The sequence below is a fragment of the Podarcis raffonei genome, chromosome 1 (assembly GCF_027172205.1).
Source record: "Podarcis raffonei isolate rPodRaf1 chromosome 1, rPodRaf1.pri, whole genome shotgun sequence".
NCBI classification, from domain to species: Eukaryota; Metazoa; Chordata; class Lepidosauria; order Squamata; family Lacertidae; genus Podarcis; species Podarcis raffonei.
Genome location: NC_070602.1, coordinates 97,168,316 through 97,183,000, shown reverse-complemented (window position 1 = coordinate 97,183,000; position 14,685 = coordinate 97,168,316). Strand labels below are relative to the sequence as shown.

General features: G+C 43.7%; 1 protein-coding gene across 4 annotated transcripts in view; it reads right to left on the bottom strand.

Moving 5' to 3' along the window:
• The window catches only part of THSD7B (thrombospondin type 1 domain containing 7B), a 367,181-nt gene extending 355,217 nt beyond the window's left edge, over positions 1-11,964 (bottom strand). For 2 of the 4 annotated variants that reach the window (XM_053405703.1, XM_053405718.1), the window contains exon 1: positions 11,731-11,963. The gene's annotated coding sequence lies outside the window, so the exon portion shown is untranslated. Of the gene's footprint in view, positions 1-10,946; positions 11,099-11,730 lie in introns of those variants that run through there. The other 2 variants (XM_053405725.1, XM_053405710.1) reach the window with 2 other exon arrangements.
• Between the last annotated feature and the right edge of the window lie 2,721 nt (positions 11,965-14,685).

The following is a 14,685-nucleotide window of genomic DNA, read 5'->3' as shown; positions in this document are numbered from 1 at the left end:
TGAAAATACTTTTTCTCCATCCTTCCACAACAACAACAGATAATTAAAAATCAGAATGAATCTGTGATGTTGTTGTTTAATCTAGTTGAGGAAGAATGACTCCTATGTTTAGAGAAAATCCTGTGTAGTACCTTCCACAATGGGTGTCTCATTATAGTTGCCCTAGTCCAGAAAGGCATTTAGCTGAGAAAGAAAGTGCACCACTCAATTGACTTCAGGGATCAAACAGGTGAACAGCTGCCAGACAGATTCTGTATTGCTTTTTGCCAGGTTGCCACCCTAAAGATCAAATCAACGCATGTCAAAGCTAAACACAGGGGGCTTTATAGTCCAATCTAAAGGTATACACAATCTCGATTATGTCTACAACACTTCCAATACCCTCAGTGTTACTCCATGTAGCATTTCCATGGAGGATAAGAAGTGAGAAACACTAATCATAGAGTCACAGTACCAAGATGCCAAAAACTTGAAGCAGCTTTCAGGAATAGGGATGGGGAACCTATCTGGGATGGGGAACCTGTGACCCTTCAAATCATAAAACCATAGAGTTGGAAAGGGATCCAAGAGTCATCTAGTCCAACCCCCTGCAATGCAGGCATCTTAGCTAAAGCATCCATGACAGATGGACATCCAACCTCTACTTAAAAACCGTCCAAGGATCACACTGTTGACTCATGTTACACTTGTAGTCCACCCCTAGATGGACTAGTCCACCAGGTGCCCCCCATCTTTATTTGTGCATCTGGTTCTTCCTGCCTAAGTGCAGATCCTTACTTTTTGTTTCTGGACTACAACTCCCTGCACCCCATCCCTGTCCAGGGGCCGTTCTGGCTGAAGCTGATGGGAGTTGGAACCCAGCTACACCTGGACGGCCACAGACTCCATATCCCTGCCTGAGTGTGGACTGGTGTTATGCACTTTTCTTCTTTTTCGTGAGCAACACTGATCTGGATTCTTGGTAAGCTAATACGTCAGACAATGTTGTGTTTGAAGATGTTGTGGATTAGTACATAATAAACCCTTCTTGCCTTAGGTCCCAGATTTCAGCGCTTTGGTACTTTCCAAAGGGCTTGTTTTAGTCCATCCGATAACCCAAGGCCCTTCACTCATGCTCCCTTTCCTAGTATGAAATGGTTGCAAAGGAAAGACTCTCTGCTGTAGTCTTGCTGGACTTTCATTCTCTAAATAAGATGTGCATTGTGGGTAGTGAGGAACCCCTCCCCGCCTCCGAGTGTGGCCTTGCACTTCTCATATTCCAACAGGGTCAAGATAACATAATAGTAATGCAAGCACAACTATAGTTCATATTTAGCTCAGAAGAAAACACTTGAAACATGTGTATGTTTGTACTATAATGCATTCAAATGACAAGACTCTGGAGGAATAAAATTCATACCAGTGCTCAGCAAGCACTTGGTATAATTCACTTGCTACATTTATTAAGTTCGACCTATTGAGAACAGCTCAGTGTCTAAATGTCTGGGTCAGATATAAGGACTTGCTGGAAAATAAGACTCCAAGATGGTTATCACCAATGGAAGCTAAGGCAGTTAAAAAGCTAAATATGGAGTCGAAATGGCCAAGATATTGGGAAATCTTGGAAAAGGAAGGGGACAAATTGAGATTGCAGAGTTTTGAAAAACTAAAAGGGAAGGTGAGAGATTGGCTACATTATCATCAAATAAACGAAGTGTTTAAATTAGACAGTAAAATAGGCTTCCAGGTGGAAAAATCAAAATTAGAGACTGAACTGTTAGAATCCAGTACTAAGAATTTGTCAAAAATGTATGATCTGCTGCTGAAATGGAATACACAAGATGAAATGGTAAAATCAAGTATGATTAAATGGGCTCAGGACATTGGTCATAACATCATGTTTGCTGATTGGGAAAAGTTGTGGACCACCGGGATGAAATTTACGGCATGTAATGCCTTAAGAGAAAATATAATGAAAATGATTTATAGGTGGTACATAACCCCAGTCAAGCTTGCAAAGATCTACCATTTGCCTGACAATAAATGTTGGAAATGTAAGGAAAAGGAAGGTACATTCTTTCACCTCTGGTGGACGTGCCCGAAGATTAAGGCATTCTGGGAAATGATCTATAATGAACTGAAAAAGGTATTTAAATATACTTTCCCCAAGAAACCAGAGGCCTTTCTCTTGGGTATTGTCGGCCAGGGGGTGTCAAAGACAGATATAACTTTCTTTATGTACGCCACAACAGCAGCCAGAATACTCATTGCAAAGTACTGGAAGACACAGGACCTACCCACACTGGAAGAATGGCAGATGAAGGTGATGGACTACATGGGCTTGGCAGAAATGACGAGCAGAATCCGAAACCAGGGAAGAGAAGCGGCGGAAGAAGAATGGAAAAAGTTCAAGGACTATTTAAAGAAATATTACAAAATTAATGACAGTTAAAATGATGTTGGATTAAAATAAATATAGAGATGCACAAGTAGCTAAATCTTTTTTAATGATTAATAAAGGCATCTTGAGTGGAAATGGTGTCCACTGGAAGAATTACATGTTTGCCTATCAGTGGAAGGCATTTGCAGGAGATAATTAGAAATATTTAATCCAACCATCTCATACATTAAATGTTTGATGTGGGTTTTTAATAATAATAATAATAATAATAAAAATAATAATAAAAATAAAGGTTACATGCAAATCTGTCAAATGGGTTAACAAAGTTCTGCATCCTCCAGGGAGACTCAGTAGGTAGCCTTCATTAGCCACAGATTACAAACTGCCTCAGTCTGTCAGTTCACCTCTGACTGTGTAGAAACAGTCCTGTTATGACTTGTGCCCATATAGGCAGATATCCTCACATCAGGGATTACTTCTTTATGATTCGCCATCACAACATTAAATCATTTGCTGTTTTAAAATTATTCCCATGAGAGCTGTATTTCTGACTTCAGGAAATTCATCTCAAGGGGGCCACTCTGCTTTTACATTGCAAGTTTAGCAGGAAACAGAAAAAGAACATGTCCTTATTAAAAAATAATAATAATGAAGACCAATCACAATCACACCAGTTCTCATATAAATCTCCTTGGCACAGAAGTGGTTGCTTGCACCCAGAAACAAACACATATTCTGTAACCTACCCATCCTCCTCTCTTGCGCTGCCACTTGTGTTTCTGAACATGCAGAGTTTTCCCAAAGCAACAAGAAATATTGTGAAGCAACCACCGGAGGATACTTCCAGCCTCTTGAAGGCAGAGCTTTTCTCCGACAGTGCTTTATTTACCCAAGAAATCGTGGCTAGCTTTATTCTGTTATTTTAGTAAAGCAAAGAAGTTGAAGCAAAGTCTGTAACATGATGGAAGCACCAAGTATGTTTGATGAAGCAGCAGGTGCTCCTGGCCACAAGCCAAGAGGGAGTTAGGATGCTCAAAACCACTGAAATCAAAAGCCTTAAAGCATAGCTATCTCCATGCTGGACTGGGTCGGAGACTTACTGGTTTCTGCTATCCAGCCTATCCTCACTTCCACCTGCCATAACTACACCAAACCTGTAGTTGTTTGCAGATGTAGGAAATCAGGTTGGCATAAAAAGGGTTCCCACATCCACAAAAGGTCAACCCATTAAGATGAATAGAGGCGGTTCTGCACAAAGTGAATGGGAGTTTTTGCTGGGGCTCCATGTGCTCCTCAGTGCTCTAGAAAAGAGGCAGCACATTTACACGAATGCGTTCATATTCAGATTCTTTCTTTCTGTTCCAAACTGGCAGCTCATGCCATAGTCCCGCTAACGTCGTATCATAATAAATGTTTCTACTACTTTGTAACTTTTCTGCATGTGCTCTTGATTAAGCTGCCTTACTCATGTTAAAGGTTTGAATACAGAAGAATTGGGTGCATCCAGTAACTTTTTCATTTGCCAAAAGTCACTGCCCCCGTTATTTTTCCCTGGGGGCGGGCGGGAAAGTGCATTCCAAATCACTCCAGGGGCACAACTGCTGTGTAGGAAGGATTCCTACTGTTACTTGCAAGTCACACACTGACAAGCTGTGCTGAGTCTTATGCATGCAGCAAACTAGCTCCTAACAAAATTCTGTACTGAAACAGAGCCCCCAAACTCTTCAACCTACAGGGCCATCTAACCCATAGGCGCTAGGGGTGCAGGGCACCCAGGCACCAGGCTCTCAGAGGCGCCAGGCCGAGAGTCTGGGGCCCGAGAGTTGAGTCCAGGGAAGAGCCCGCCCGTTGGTTGGAGCGCTGCAGTGGGCTCTTCTGCTATGGGCGGCTCTGCACTGTGAGTTCGGGGACGACCGAGCCAGTGAGATGCTGAGGTGGGAGGCCAGCTCCGCCCTCCTGCGCACCTGGGACTGGGCAACCTGGGGGGCGGGGTTGGCACCGGACAGATCTTTGCACCCTGGCACCGCGTATGCTTAAGACAGCCCTGTTTATAGGAATCCTCCCATCGCAAAAGCCAAACTGTCTGCCATGCCATTTCCTTCCACACCTTCCTTGCAAATTCACGCTCCTTTCCTCTCTCTTTCTCCTTATCTCCTATTCAAGTCATGATCCGATTGGCATACACACTCGTCTCCCCCTCCTCCCCCCCCCCGCTCATTCTGCTTCAACATCACTTAATACCATGTCTTTTTCTGTGCCTTTTCTTCCACCCTCCTCGTTCATGCATTCACTGTCCCAATCAGTTTGATATTACCTTGCCTCTTTGTTCCACCCCACCCCCACCGCCTCTCCTGCCTCCCACAACTTCTATTTTCATTCAGCAGAACTCTTTCTTGTCACATATCATTTCTGTTCAGGGTGGCCAGCACCTTTTCCTTTGTCACTCATGCATCTCAGTCTTTGTTCACATACCATACTTCCAATCATCTTTCCCAAGCCTCCCTTCACACATGTGGTTTTTGTTAACTCTCTTAAATGCAGCTCCTTCTTTCTGCTGGACCCATTCCCCTTACAGCTGCTGACCTACAAAAGAGCCTCCCCCCTTTTCTTTACCTGTCTAAGAAGCCTGTTTGGACCCTTTTACTACAAACCATTCAACAGAAAGGGTTCTGTCAACAGTTTGGGCTCGCAAAAACTAAATAGTTTATGTATTTCTTGTAGGAAGGTGATGTGTGGTTTCATGGTGTTTATGTATGAGGTGATGCGTTTTCTTTTGATGGGGTTTCCCAGCCCCCTCACATTTAATGTGATTGCTTTTAGGTTAGCCATCTTGCTTATCTATTATGTGGGGCGATTCCCTGCCAACCCGTTCGGGTTGTCTTGTGTCTCTCTCTTCGTGTTGTTTAAAGAACCAGTGGGGTTGCGCTGACCTAGGGTGTGGTGGGTGGGGGGCTAGTGGGATTAGAGTGAGATTTGGGTTAAAGAGTAGGGGGTAAGTTGTAGGGAGTTTCCTATATGTAAACTAAATAGTTTATTAATGTGATCTGATTATCTTTCTCAGCCAGGTTTTTATTATTATTTATTATTATTACATATATACTCTCCTCCCCCCCCCCCCGCCCCAGGATCTCAAGGTGGAGAACATGGTTCTCCCCGTACTCCCTCCCAATTTCATTTTAACAACGACCCAGTAAGGTAGGTTAGGCAGACAGACTGCAACTGGTATAGTGAGTTTCCATCACATACCAGAAATGTGGGTTGCACAAATATAGTGGATGGGGAGGTCTTGCATGGCAACCCCACTTCCCTCCAAAATTCAGACCTGATGCTGCCTGAATTAATATTACTCATTAGTGTGTCACCCGCACCAATGCCTCTAGGTGATGCGTAATATATTAACTGGAAAATGCAATTAAAAATCCATAAATACAATTATTTATATTGGGCAATGATGTAACTATCAATAAACCAATATATAAAAAGCTTATCCACCATAAGTACCACCTGGACTCTAATGCAATACAATTTTGGGGTCTTCCTAAAAAAAAACAAACCTGAACAACTTTCAGGGTTTCCTGTTTTTTACTTTTTGAAATATGGCAACCCTAGACAACAGTAGCAGGGGGTATATGAATACTATAGTATATATTGAAATACACAGCAACATAAGACTGTTTTGATACTACTGAACTAACCCATTTAAATAATTTTTCCTTAGAAAACCAGATGGCAACAATGTTGGAGGCCACTTAGCTGAAAATAATTACCCAGAAGATTTCATGACCTCATTCTTAGAATAATTTCTCAGGTTATCCAACTAATTATGCTACTGGTCTGTTGGATATCAACCGGGAAACTCGTCTCTCACCACTTCTCAGAACATCTGCCAGTTACAAAGCATTTATAAAACTCTTTCCCACACATGCCCTTCCTTTTTCCCAGTTTACCCTTGTTCTGAAAGAGCTACCCAAGTTTTCTCACTATAGTTATTGCAGTTGATTGCCATTCTTGTTTGCATCTTTCAATAGACCTTACTAAGAAGTGTGAAGATGAGAATCCTCAAATGTGGAAATAGAGAAGATATGCAAATATGACTGCCTAAGGAAGTGCTATGTAAACAGTAAATACATGCGGACACTAGGTTATGCAGTTGCTCCTGAAGGAGAAGTGTGAGTGCTTGAATATTTGCAATCACATGCAATGGAATACATGCATACTAATTCATATATATATTTCTTGCAGAAGATCAGAGGCATATCTGAGTCTCATCATACAGCCTGGGTTGCCGATGCACAAATCCCTGAGGCGTGCGGCATGCCTGGCCCACAACCTTGTCACAGGATGAGAAGGGCTATGGCTTCAATCTGCCATGCAGAAAAGGAAAACAAATCCTGGCTATGTTTAAGTAGCATGCAAAGAAGGAAAAGGAAGCTGAAATGACAGTTATTATGTAACACTGGCTGGTTCATGGGGAAGCTATATTCCCTACCCCTACTTTAGTGCAGGGGAGGTGAACCTTTTTCAGACTGAAGGCCACATTCACTCCTGGACATGTCAGTGCTAGGTGGGGCCAGAGTGGGTGCAGCAATGAATGTAAATTTTACTTTTGAACAGGAGGCAGGTTTCTTAACACACTCACCCAGCCCTCCCTATCCTCCTTCCAGGCAAGGAAGGGGCATCATCAGAGTCCAAGGGCACATTCCAACCAGGCAAACACCCTGTGGTCTGGGGAACAAGAGCGTGGCCAAGAAGAATCTCAAGAGCTTCCCACCTGTGCTCTAAAGGGAGATATCATTATTACATCTGTTGCTGCCGATACCTCCAATACTCACCCGCCTTCACATCACAAGTTAAACATTAGTCTAATATTTATTTTACACTTTCTAAAATTCTGTCAGTTTCTAAGAACCTTTAAGGAGCATGGGTTGTTCCGTATCATACAATACTTCGTAAACTAGCCTTATCCTTTAGGACAGGGTGGGACAGCCCCAAAGATTAGGCAATAAGAAGCCCAGACAGTCCTTGAAAAACAACGTAAGTAAAGGACTCCTACAAATGCCTCATACAAAGTAGCACGTTGATCAAGAAATCTAGGAAAAAAGTTTCCAGATTTCATATAGCATAACCCAGCACTTCGTATAAGCTGCAGTTGCCAACACAGAAAATATGCTTCACAATGATCTAGGCAGCCTATTGGAAAAAGAAATGCAGCTCAGAAGCCAGAATTAAAAACCAGCCATATAACTTCTTGGAAACAATAGCTACAAGACACAGAGCTTGTTTGAATGTCCTTGCTCAAACAGAAGTAATGAAGTAGGAAGGAACATGACCCTAGGGCACAAGTCAACAGCCTACCATAATGCATACATATGGAGCACAGCAGCTAGCATCTGTCTAGTCCTCTATGTACAGCACAGTGAAAGATGAGCACTAAAATGATATGCCAAAAATACAAACTGAGGTTGCAATCCTGTGCACAACTAAGCCTCTTAAATCCGAGCAGCCCCGATAGGGATTTTAATCAGCCTACAAGCAACATTGCAGCCTGAGTCTACAATCTTAAGGTACTTCAAAAAGATATTCTTGAATTATCAGCACAGTTCCACTTAGGAAGACCCATTTGTCAAAGTTTGCAGTCATACTGCGATGTTTATACACACTTATGTACTTCTGCAATCCTTTACTTGCTTACCTACTTCTGAGCTGACATGTATATATAGGATGGCATTGTCAGAGTACTTTGTTGCACACTGAGAGTATTACAATGCAAACTCTGAAACAAAATTACATAGATGCTCATATTATAACTTCCTAATGTAGATTTTCGTACGTCTTGCACATCCTTCGGTATCAAGGATAAAAGAGAAACTGCAATCAAGTAGAGCACAGTGTCAGCTCCAAAGCCTCCCTGTTTCTGATCAATCTATTATACTTTATTGATTGGGAGCTGCTCTGAGAGTTTTTACTCAAGGGCACGGTATAAATTTTCTAAATAAATAAATAAAAATAGCAGCCAGGCTTGAAGACATGTAACAACCTGTCCTAAGAACTTGTGTGTTGCAAACCAGTTCTTCAGCTGGTCGATTACCTCTCCCACTATCATTCTGATGTGGACATTACAGTCTCCACACCACCTGACACACTTCTTCTGGGCAAATATATGGCATATTTCCCATAAGGAGAGTTTATTTTCCCCCTTGTTTAATGGGGACAGGTGGAATTCAAAAACAGGCAGGACAGAAAGTTCAGCATCCTGAATGCTATCTGCATTCCATATAAAGTCTCCTATATGCAAGTCACACACAAAAAATGTCCTGCTGAGTTGTGTACAGACTAATCAATTAAGAAGTGACCACAACATAACTGACTTGCACATGTGATGCTAACTTGAACAAAGCACCACATATTTTGAAAGGTGAGCCCAAACTATTTTTAAAGCAGAAATATTGGCATCCTGTTTAACAGATGACTGGAAGTTTCTGAGATTTAGTAATATTCAGTAGTTTCTCATATAGGTTGAAGTTAGTGTGGTATGACATCTCATTTAGCACAATCCTAAACACATTTATATGGAAGCATACCTCAATCACTCCAGTTGAAAGTGTCTTCTAAGTAACTTTGGTTGGGTGTGCAGAATTCACATGTAAAATGAACTCACTTTCCTGACACCAGCAGAAGCACAGCACAGGCTAACTGAATGCTATACTATTAATTACCACGGTACTTCATGAATACTTTGATATTAAAATCTATTAATATTAGAGGAAGACTCATGTGTGTGCTGGTTTCATCTTTGCAGTGCAATTCTACAGATGTCCACTCAGAAGTAAGCCTCACAGAGTTCAGCTAAGCTTAGTGACTACAAGATGACCGTATTCTTAATTGTGTAAATTGATTTTATTATTTTTAGGAACATCCAACTTTTTCAAATAGCGTCTACACAATAAGAGAATGATCCTACAGCAAGGGCAAGATTACTCCTGGAGTTTTGAAGTATAAAGGGGGGAAGGGAGACTTGGAATCAAAAACCTATTGCTGCCAATTGCTCTTTATCAAAGAACAAATTTCTACATGGCTTGACCTTGGTGCATTTATCAGAACACTGGGGGAAGAAACTGAAATGTGAAGATGACCTGATCGACCCCAAGAGTAATGGCTTTTCAATAGCTGACCCAAACCAAAAGGTTATGCAGGTAAGAACAGTGAAATCCATTGACTCAAAGGGTCAATTTCAGTCTTTCAAAGAAAGCAGAAAAGGCAAATAAAAAGGGTTATGATGCAGGTTTAATGTGCAGGAAACAACTTCAAGGGTGAGTGTATTTTACTGGGAGAGAGAAGTGTAGCATTACACACATAGTATGAAAAATATTTTTAACAAATGACAGCTCAATAAGAATAAAGTGATAGCTACTTTAAAAAAAAGAGAAGCCTTCAATTTATGCAGGGGTTTTTTTTCTTCCCAAGACTGTATTTTTTTTGCTGCACATGAAAAAATTAATCATATTCACAATGAAGAGCTTGCAGTCTTAATAAAAGGCTTTGCCTTTATTAGAAAGGAAAAAAGTTTCCTACCCCCCTCTTCCATGGAACAACCTTAAAGCAGCTATTAGATTCATGTACCAGAAAGCACAAAAGGGATGTCCCTGAAGATTAGCTGCCTTCTAGTTACCCAACAAACCTGTGCTATCCTTGACACTACATCTGAAACATAAATTCATCATCTTGACATTCAGCAACTGCCTGGAAACACACACACACACCAGGAAACGTTTTACCATACGCATTGTACCAGGCATGGTTAATAAAACACAGTGAAAATATTGAGGCACACTTAAAGGAAGGAGGGAGAGGGAAACTACTAGGATTCCCCCCCCCCGAAAATTTTAATCATACACAGTATTAAAAAATATAGCATGCATTCAGAAATGCCATGACAGCATCTATCACTTTCCCAATAAAATACATCTCTCCCCCCCCCCCCCATGAAATACAACCAAGACACATACTAAAGAACAAACCTGCAAGGCATTTTAACCACGTTGATAAGAGACTATCTGTTCCAAGGAAATGATAAGCAACTGATCTTAAGATCTCTAGAAAAGTGTTACAAGGAAAATGAATGTACTTGAAGCGGTAGGAAGATAGTTGATGGGGTTGTGTGTGTTTTTAGGCGAGTGTGTTTATAATTCCCAAGATACTGAAACTCCTTTTATACAGCGACATGCTTGAAATTAAGATAGGAAGACAGAATGACTGAACTAAGCAGTTTCACTTTAAAGGCACATTCACACCCAACCTAATCGCGTTACCCAAGAATAAGCCTCACGGAGTTCAGCGGTGATTTACTGCCTAGCAAGCGTGTTTGGGATCAAAGCCCTTCAAACACCCTGGCCAAAAGGTGCGCAACCAAATCCTGTGTATGTCTGCTAAGAGTTAAATCCCACTGAATTAAAGGAGGGCTTGGTTTCCAATTAATACCTCGGATTGCTCTGTTGCAATCTTGCGCTGGTTTACTGAGCAGTTCCGTGTCATTGGACTCTAGGAACTGCTTCTGGCCAAAACATACCTAAGGACCGCGCTGCCAGTTTCTCCTGATGCTACAGCGACTCCTTTGCAACTCCCGTTCGCTGTCGTTTTTTCCTCGCCAAAGTGAAGACTACGGAACAGACTACATGATCTCATGTAGGGATCAGCTGCTATCACGTTCCCTTCCGCAGACGCCCGCAAACTTCTTTCCTGTATTGGGGGCTGCAGATCTGAACAATCGCAATGCAGATTGACGGCCGCCCCCCTCCCCCAAAAAAGAGTCAGAAAGCAAAATGAACGGTCCTGGGAGCTCGCTGGATCACTCCCGAGAGGGCAGCCCTTTGGATCAATTGTGCACGGACAGTTCACTACAAAGGCAATACAGATTTTACACCTTCCCTGAATATTCCGAGGACGCGCGCTGAAAACAAAGCAAAAGAAATGAAAGCAATGATATACCACCCCCAAAAAAGTCAGCAGTACGGGGAGCGCAACCCTCCTCGCAGTTATTAGCATGCAGACGAATAGCGGGATCCTATCTGCCTGCCTACTCCGAAGTAAGTCCTGCCGAGTTCAATGGAGCCTACGCGCAGGTAAGCGAGACCGGACTGCAGCCTCCGGAGGTCCAAGGGCTTGCCCCGCCCGATCCCTTCGCGATCCTAAAGAAAAGGCGGCCGGGAAACTAACAGGTCGAGGAGGGGAGCCCGCGCCCTCCTGCTCCCAAGTTGGCATTCCGCACGGGCGCAGCGAGAGGAGGCGGCGCCGAAGAGGAGGCTGCTGCGGCTGCCTCCCCGCTCGTGGCTGCGAAGCAGCTCCGCACTTACCGGGCTCGCCTGGGTCTGGCCAAGTGGGCGTCGGCGTCGGCGGCGCACTTCCCCGGGCAGAGGAAGATGGTGGCTCGGCAGCAGCGCACCCATAGCCCGGCACCCGTGTGCAACAGCCGCCCGGCGCTCGGCCGCTTCGCAGGGGAACAGCGAGGAGCGAAAGGCGCGCCGGCCCAACGCGCCAGCTGCTCCACGGCGCCGCCACCCGATTGGCTGCGCAGAGGCTCCCGCCGGCAGCCAGCCAACCAACCCAGCCCAGCCCAGCCCGTCCACCTGCCTCCGCCAAGGAAGGGCGAGAGGAATCAATGGCAGGGGGGACGCTCAGCTCAGGAGGAGGGCCGGAGGGAAAGAGGGAAGGTGGGGGCCTCACAGACAGGGCGGCTGCGGCTGCTGCCCAAGGGAGCTCTTTGGTTTAGCCCCAGAACACAGGCCAAGGGAAGAAAGGGCAAGTTCTGGAACTTTAAGAAAGACTCTCGGGGCGAGGGGGGCCATTTGCCCCGCCCCCCGCAGCGTCACCACAATGCTCCTCACCTGGAGCTCCGTGAGGGGGGAGGGGAGCAAATTAGTGGGCTGAGGTAATAAGTTGGGCCCCCGGCAGTGCAGCCCCACCGGTGCCACTTGGGAGCGAGGGGCAACAGCGACCCTTCCTTGAAACCTTTATTTATTTGTTGGCTTGTTTAAAAAAGACAGACAAACATTTGTATGCCCCTGTGCATCGAATCAAAAGCATCAATAAAAAGAAATGAAACCATGCAATGAAAAGCATTAAAAAGCTTAAAGCCATCCTTTTGCCAAAGGATGGCAAGGAAGACGGTCCATTAAGGCAAAGGGGGCACTGCCCTCCCAACCCTCAGCCAATCTGGGTTCTGACTTACTTCCAAACCAGAAGGCGGCCTTGGCTGCCAGCTTCCTCCTCAGGATCCATTTTGCCTGTGTGGAACTGTAGCAGGGAACAGGAAGGGGGACCAAGCCAGGATGTGCTGGCTCGCCCTGTCACTGGCTCTGCGGATTGTTGGCCTCCCTGCCTATGCCCTGCACTACCAGGGTGCAAAGGGGACGAGATATGGTTGCTGGGCACAGCACAGACCAGGTCCCCATCCACCCAACAAGACTGGCTAGCAGTTACTCCAGGGTGTTGCTTCCTGACGCCTGCCTGCCTGTATAAAGTCACAATGAGGAGGAAAATAGGGTCTCTGTGCTTGCATATGGTGCACCTGTACTCAGGATGGACCTACACAACAGGGTAAATGAAGTGGTAGAGCTCTGAGGTATGGATTGTACCACAGCAATACTGTAAGTGAGGGGTACCACTTTTTACTTCCCGTTGTTTTTTGTTTGTTTGTTTGTTTGTTTGTTTTTTAAAAAAATCCTGTTGGAATAAAAGCAACAACACAATAGCATACAAGAATGTTGTAACCCAACTCTTTTCCTGCTGTGCTTTTTTCTATTTGGAAGGAATACAAACTGTATCTGAAACGGTATAGTCCATTGTGCCACCTCATTTGTCTGAATACTCCCAGCTCTGAATAAACCTAGTACCACTAGTTTTCGTCTGTAGCTAATAGAGGCGCTTCTGGATCAGAGAAGTTTTCTGCAATTAAGGGGGGCAATTTTTCTGTCAGCCCCCATGTCAGATTTCTTGATACTTATGTGGGTGATGTGTGATGATAGACAGGCAGCTGTTTCTTTACTGATATCCACACTTATTATATTTAGGTGGGGATTTTTTATGTGTAACGCTGGAACTTGCATAACAGACATTGTTTCTTTTGTTGTGACTTAGAGTGAATACAAAAAGAAATTACAGCTGATACTACTGCTTCTAGCTTTTTGCCAAAGCTTGATTCCGGCAATTAGGTGCCTGCATTGCCGACCTCCATATCTACTCGTGAAAACCTTTTCTCTGTTAATTTATACAGACTGTGCTACTGTTTAAGACACAGCTACAAATGCCAGTTGAAAAATTGGCACCCCAACTATCCACTGCAGTTGCTTGCCAGAGATCAACCCAACCAGTTACACCCACATTGTACAACAAAGAGACAGTAGGAGCAGTAGTCAGGCAACATATTTCAGCAGCCCTGAAAAATCTTGGAAAGGGTGTCCAGATACACATCCAAAGCATCACAAATGACCAAACAGCTGCAAGCTTGTTGCCCACATGACTTCTCCAATTTGCCTTCTTACAAATGAAACCTTTCCAATCCAGTCAATAACAGCCCTTCTCTTTCCAAAATTAGTGTTAATGGTGGTTAACAACAATGTAAAACATCGTGATGATGAGCTTTGTAAAAACATATGTTTATTAAGATCTTGGAAGGGGAGGAAATGGCCCATACACAGGTACAGTAATAGCAAGCCACACTGTTTGTAAGCAGGAAATGGTAATCTTTATCCCATTGCTTCTATAGATTTCTGACCTCAGCTGTTGCATGCAGTCTTGGGTTGCATCTGTCCATTGGCCAGAAGTACTAATGGCAGAAGTGTCTAGGTGTGCTCTGAAGGGAAGGGTTGACTGATTGTCTGCCTTAGGAGGCATTCTAAAGGAGGGAAGCTGTAGAACACACAGCAAGAGATTCTCACTGTCTTGGCTGTTTGGTTAAGCAAAAAGGAAGACAAATAACCTGCCTTGAGATAAGGAACGCATGAACCTTTGCAAAAGGCCTACCTCTTGTTACTGAGAATTAAGGTCATGTCTTAAGAATAAGAAAAGGCCTTGCTTAAGAGTGCTAAAAACTAAGAAACTATGTGTTCTGACAATACCATGGGTGTACAATCAACTAGATCAGTCGCTTTCCATAGTGATCCTGTTTAAGGGACAGCAGGTGATTTATGTATCATATTCAGGAAGATAAACTAGTTGCGTGAATGATGTCATATCTGAGTGTGTCAACACTACACAAGTTAAAGAGTGTTATTACCCACCACCAAGTACGCCATATTCATGCAAAACAA